General features: G+C 35.9%; 1 non-coding gene across 1 annotated transcript; it reads left to right on the top strand.

Annotated features, from left to right (window-relative positions):
- The first annotated feature begins 3,645 nt into the window (after positions 1–3,645).
- On the top strand, positions 3,646–3,718 carry Trnat-agu. The gene has a single exon. It is a non-coding gene; the product is annotated as a tRNA-Thr (tRNA).
- Positions 3,719–6,677: the final 2,959 nt, after the last annotated feature.

The following is a 6,677-nucleotide window of genomic DNA, read 5'->3' as shown; positions in this document are numbered from 1 at the left end:
CATTATTTTTCATGCTTGAATAGAATACTGTATGCATATATCATATCTTTCTGAAGAAAATTTTTAATATAAGATTCATTCATTTATTTCTACATATGAGGTACATGCAACACGTGAGGAAATAACTTATATCGAAATTTACACCAAACAGGACATTGTTTATTCAAATATAATTTTTATATGCTGGATATAATAAAAACATAGCCTATTATGTGTTATAGGACTGCTATGAAAATACGAGAAATGATTTATTGACCTACAGTTCGATATCCATAGCACTTTAATTCTTTTCAGTAATTCACCATTTCACTGGAAAATCACTATGACACACAAATAACTTATCAAACGTTCAATATCTGCACTTATTAACTTTGAGTAATCCACTATTCAACTGACAAAACGTCTAAATGATAATAAATACATATCAACTCTGTAATCTGTGTACATATCGAAACGACAGCAGTGTCAATAGCATTTCTCACAATCCTCCATATTTGTTTACGTTTTACAGCGCCCTCGACGGTAGTTAAAACGCTTATGGTGTCATGCTATGTTCATGATCTCAAAATGATACATGGCAAATAAAGAACAATGTTACAAATATGTTACGTGGATATCAGGGAGCGGGAACATGAAATTTACAAAATGTGGATATAATTTCGATACAGCCCAGGTACATCTCAAATATCGCATCAGACACGTAATGATTACAGAAAAATAACACATAACAAAGTTCCCCATTCGATCTCCCAAGAAAACATAACAGATATGTTACTGATCACTTGGGTTGTATTCATGTGAATAGCAACATATTATACATTTTTGAAATCAGCAAAAAAATTGCAGCAAGAGGAAAGAACTTTCAATTATAGTTTACATTTGAAAAATTAGAAATCCCTGTCGTATCTCGAAAATGATTGGATCGAAAAATTTCTTAATATCATATTCGAATTCCACATAAAAAAGTTCCTGTAGAATGTAAGAACGGATTTCGAAAACGAGTTCAAATAAGCGAGTTATTCAGCTTCATTGAAAATGACAATTTCTCAATTTTCGTTCATAACTCAAAATCTATGACCGTTAGGCTGGATCTGTTTTCAGATTTAGAATAGTAAGGAAAAAAGAGCTCGAGAATGTGTCATCCGTTTTCTTCTAGCTGCTATAGTTCTCGAGATCTCTTCAGTAGACAACGAATTTTGCCCACCCTGTACATTATTTTTCGCGAAAAATCGAACAGTGGGTGCTCGTGAAGTTAGCACTTAGCGGAATGCGGTGTTTTTCTACTAGTACCTTTGAGGTACAAACGAAAATTTTGGTGTTACAAATAGTTACTAAAGAGTTACCAACGAATGCAAACAAAATTTTTTTTCATTTTCGAAATAGTGGGTGCTAACTTCACGGACACAATCTGGAGAGCAATAAAACTTATAAATTTTTAACAAGTATCTACACCCGATATCATTTTTAGAAGTAATTCGATAACAGAAAGCAGTCATAAGTCATAAGTATATCGATTCGTTCTCGAGTTTTGAAATTGACTGTTTCAAATATTTCGCTATATCTTTGTTTATGTTCTAGATATTCGAAAACTTCCAATAAATTTTTGTGCTTTATGTGGAACTAAATGCCAATTCACAATAATGTTAGTGGTAATGGTAATGTTAATGGTGAGGAAAGATGTTAATGCTTAAATAATAATGAATCCATTAACGTTGATATGAACAGTATCGTAGTTGCTTCATCATTTAAGCGTTTACATCACAGCTCACCATTAACATTATCATTACCATGATGGTTTTAATGTCTGAGAATATAATGAAAGTTTTTACGACATGCAGAGCACCTGACTGGTAATCAGGGAGTCGTAGGTTCGAATCCTGCTCTGGGAGGTACATTTTTCATAATTCAATTCTTGTCTGCATGCCGTAAAAACTTATTAACTCATTAGTTTACCATTACCGCTAACACCATTGTGAATTGGCAGTAATAGTCCTGGAAAATACTTCAGAAACGTCCTGTAACTTGCAAACGAATCAAGATATTTATAATCTGCTTTCTGATATCGAATTATTCCGGAAAACGAGATCGTGGTTCAAAGAGATTTTTTCTCTAAGTCTCTCTTCTCGAAATGCTCTCATCGAATTTGTACAAGGTGGGCAAAATTAATTGTCGACTGAGGGGATCTCGAGAGCTGGAAGAAAACGGATGACACATTTCCGAGTTCATTTTCAGAGAAACAAAGAATGGTGAATACCGTAGCCTTCTACGATTCTTCGTTTTTGAGTTATTAGCAAAAAATAATATTTTGACAATTTCGAAAAGTTCTCTTAACCTTTTTGTCCTTAAAGTTACAAATATGAAACTTGAACTTTATTAGGCACTTTTGTAACAATAGTTTGTATTTAAAAAAATGAAAATTCGCCTAATGATTCGAAATGAAAAAATATTTTGAGCCCGTCAGTGGATTCTACGTGAAAAAGTGCCTGTAGAAGGTCCAAGTTTTGGATTTGTAACTTAAAAGACCAAAAGTCATGAGAACTTCAAAACCGTCAACATCATCTCATTTTTGGCTGATAACTCAAAAACGAAGAATTGCAGGAGGCTACGGTTTTCACCATTTTTTCTTCCTTTCAAAAAGAGCTCGGAAATATGTATTCCTCGCGAGGTCCCCTTAGTGGACAACGAATTTTGCCCACACTTTACATGAAATTTCTCTTCGTGGAAATTTAAATAAAATGCTTATTTTGCTTGGAATTAGAGAATGATATATTTCGGGATTTTTTTTATAATAGGGTAACCATTTATAGATATCATCAGTATTTGGAATCATGAAGAAGTTGTAAATTGTTTCACCCTATGTTCAATAGGTGAAATTTGAAAATGAAATTTCATCACCTAGTCGAAAGGGCGCACGTGGAATGTTTTCACCATTTAAGATTTATCGAATAATTAATTTTACTAGGTGAAATATAAAAATTTTGTCTTCACTGTGAAACGATGTATCAGAACAAGATTTTCATTAATCTAGAGACCTTTCAACATTATTCTTTAGTGATGATAGTTTAGTGTCTGAAATATAATGAAATGAAGGTTTTAGCGGCAAGCAGACAGGAAATGAATTCTGAGAAAAGTACTATGCAGAGCAGGATTCGAACCTACGACCCCCTGATTAGCAGCCACAGTTCGGAAGTGATAATACTAACACGTGAATTCTGAGGAGAGTGGTTTCCAGACAATGCTCGGGTAGCTCAGTTGGGAGAGTACCTGACCGGTAATCGGAGGGTCGTAGGTTCGAATCCTGCTCTGGGTGGTACTTTTTTCAGAATTCAATTCCTGTCTGCTTGCCGCTAAAACCTTCATTTCATTATATTTCAGACACTTAACTATCATCACAATTTATATTTTCGGCTTAATTTGTTCAATGATCGGAGGTTCGCATCCGATCCCCGCTGATATCGCTATATGTCGACGACGCTCCGGGAAATGGATATGTTGAATCCCGAAGATCATTGAAAATGAATGTTGATCCCCTCCACCTATAACATTTCCAATCGCTTTCGAACGCCACAGTTCAGAAGTGATAATACTAACAAGTGAATTCTGAGGAGAGTGGTTTCTAGACAATGCAGATGGATCCTCACGTCAGCCCGGGTAGCTCAGTTGGGAGAGTACCTGACCAGTAATCGGGGGGTCGTAGGTTCGAATCCTGCTCTGGGTGGTACTCTTTTCAGAATTCAATTCCTGTCTGCTTGCCGCTAAAACCTTCATTTCATTATTATTTAGTCTCCCAAGAAGTAGGTACTAAGAACCGCCAAAATAAAGTAGCATTTTCTTACGATAATTCGTGAAGAGAATAATCTCACGATTCGTATATTAGTATACGTATATACGTATATATTCATCGTTTCGATGAATATATTTCAAATCTAATTTTCCTCTTCATGATCTTGATAATTGGTGTACAATGCGAGAAGCAAAATGAAACGTTTAGTTTCAGATCCGAGCACGATGTTAGAATCCCGCCAGAATATATTCTGTCAGCTGCAATGTTCTTTCTGCGATAAGAAAAAACAAAACAAAACTCCATTAAATTCATGGAGTGAACAACAAAACAGCGTTGCCGATTGCTACGGATGCTAAACTCTCCGTTGGATGTATTACCCGAAATATACAGATAATGTACATGAGACTGACGAGAGCGCCACCAAACTCGATCAGCGTGAACCTCCAACATACCGGATGTTCAGATTCGGTCAAATTTGGCGTCCAGCCAATTGTCGTCGCAACGTGTAGAGGATGTCATAACGAGCCGTTCTGTGTGATTTTCAGCTGGTGGTGGTACTCGGTATGAATATATTTTTGTGAATCACTACTTAGGGTAAGGCTATTTTGATTGTGCCGGATTGTTTTAATTATGACACTTCTCAACTGCTTGTCAGGAATTTTCGGACTATTCTTGTGGTCCACAAGATGACCTCTTTTTGTGCTTCTTCAATGAGGCGCTCGTTCCAGCTCAATTGTACTCTTCAGCAAATGTGCTTCCACGAGACCGTTCTTAGTGATCACGAGAGGCAGAATTGACGTGGAGGTAAGTTTATATATTTCCTTGAGTTCCAAAGCTAAATCGTGGTACTTTAGTATTTTTTCCGTATATGCAGTATAGACGTATAGACAGTGTCTATTTCAATTAATTTATTTTCTTTTTTCAGGATCAACACAATGTCTGGACGATTTTTGGGGGATGAGTATATCAGTGATAAGCTGATGGTCCCAGTACAGTTTTACCTCATCGTTCTCTAGCATTTCCTTGAGTATGGGAGATTTCTTGAGGCCAGATTTAATGCCGTTATGTTGTTATTCTCTTCGTATAGTTTCCTGAAAATAGGTGAGATTTTAGATTTAAAGTACTCTCTCATATCCTTTACTACTCTGTGATGCGTTATTTCAACATTCTCCAGCCCTCTCCCTCCATCTTTTCTAGGTATGTACCTATAACCTGTTGGTGGATGCATATTTGTTAATAATACTCTTATTTCAGTGTCTACTGCCTTGAGGTCTGTAGTGGACCACTTAATAACGCCAAATGAATAACCCACGTGCTTATGCATGTGAATGTCGGCTTCTCATTCAATTTGCTTTGCAAGATCTTTTTTAATCTGCCTATCAATTTATTTTTAAAGGCTGTTTTTGTTTCAGCGAAATTTATTTCTAGTCCCTGCTGGATTCCCAGGTATTTATAAGTCTCTCTCGGGCCCATTCTTTGTATTGGCAATTCATCCTGCACCAACATCGCTTCTCCACTTATCAGTTTCCCCCTTTTCATGTGCAGCACCGCACACTTGTCCAGGCCTGTAGTGTATTCTACAATAAACTCAAATTCTTTTAGATTGCTCATGACTGAAAATTTCTTCATGCGAAATAGAATAAGATTCTCGAATTTCTCGTGCCAATTAACGAAACCACAGTCAGTATCAAATTATACTACATGGCGAAAAGTATTTGTATATTTTTTTACAGAATAAAAGTTTAAGTTACAAAAGACAATTTTCTATATTTTAAACTGGAATTAACATTTCAAACATTACAACAATAGTTTTTCTACCTCTCAGCCAGAACTCCGCAAATTCGGAATGGTCGATATTCAAGAAAAGGTTACAATATTATTTTGTCGCAAATCAGATTGAGGACGAAAATCGCAAAAGTGCAATATTGTTGAACATTTTAAGTGAAGATGCGTATTTTTAATATAATTTAATTTTTAATTTAAATACTACAGCAATCTACAGCCTAAGCCAACTACAGATTGGGAAAAAACACAATTACAAATAACAGAAAAAATTTCATAATAAATCAAGAAAATAAGATATACAATAGATAAATGACAAGACAGTTCCTCACAATAATTTTGATCCGAACACAGCTCTTCTAACATCTAATTGAGAACTGTTAAAAATATCTAGAACATGTTGATAATTGCAAAAATCATGGCATATTCTGAACATTCGCGAAAACCGAAGCACGTTAGTTCGTGGAAACGGAAGATAAAATTTTGTTATACAGGCAACCTCGGGACGTGAAAATCCACGGAGGCCAGCAAGTAGGGGCAATCAATTTTGGAAACTAAACAACTGCATTCACATGGGGCACAAACGTTAACCCCTGATCAAATAAGACTCCCAGATCTCTGCATTCAGTCATTCTCTTCAAAACACTACCTTCAATGTTATATAGAAATTGAACCCTAGATTTTCCGCGGCCGAAGGACATCACGTTGCACTTTTTTATATTCAATGAAAGCCGGTCTCTCCTACACCAATCAATCAGTCTATCTATGTCACCCTGAAGATCCCAACAATCCTGGATAGAAACAATACGGCGAAACAACTTACAATCATCAACATATAAAAGAAACAGACAAAGCAGCAATAAATTCAAATCATTCATGAATAACATAAACAACAAAGGACCCAAAATGGACCCCTGCGAACACCAGACGACGCGGAGAACTTGAATGACGTGGCTCCAAGACATTGAACAAAAAGTTTTCTATCTGCAAGATATGATTTTAGAAAACAGATGAAGTCCATTGATAAGCCAAACGAAGACAACTTTTCCAAAATAACTCTATGGTCCAGCCTGTCAAACGCCTTGGTGAAATCAGTATATATAACATCGAC

Source organism: Coccinella septempunctata, chromosome 5 (genome assembly GCF_907165205.1).
Source record: "Coccinella septempunctata chromosome 5, icCocSept1.1, whole genome shotgun sequence".
NCBI lineage: Eukaryota > Metazoa > Arthropoda > Insecta > Coleoptera > Coccinellidae > Coccinella > Coccinella septempunctata.
This window is presented reverse-complemented; position numbering and strand designations above follow the sequence as displayed.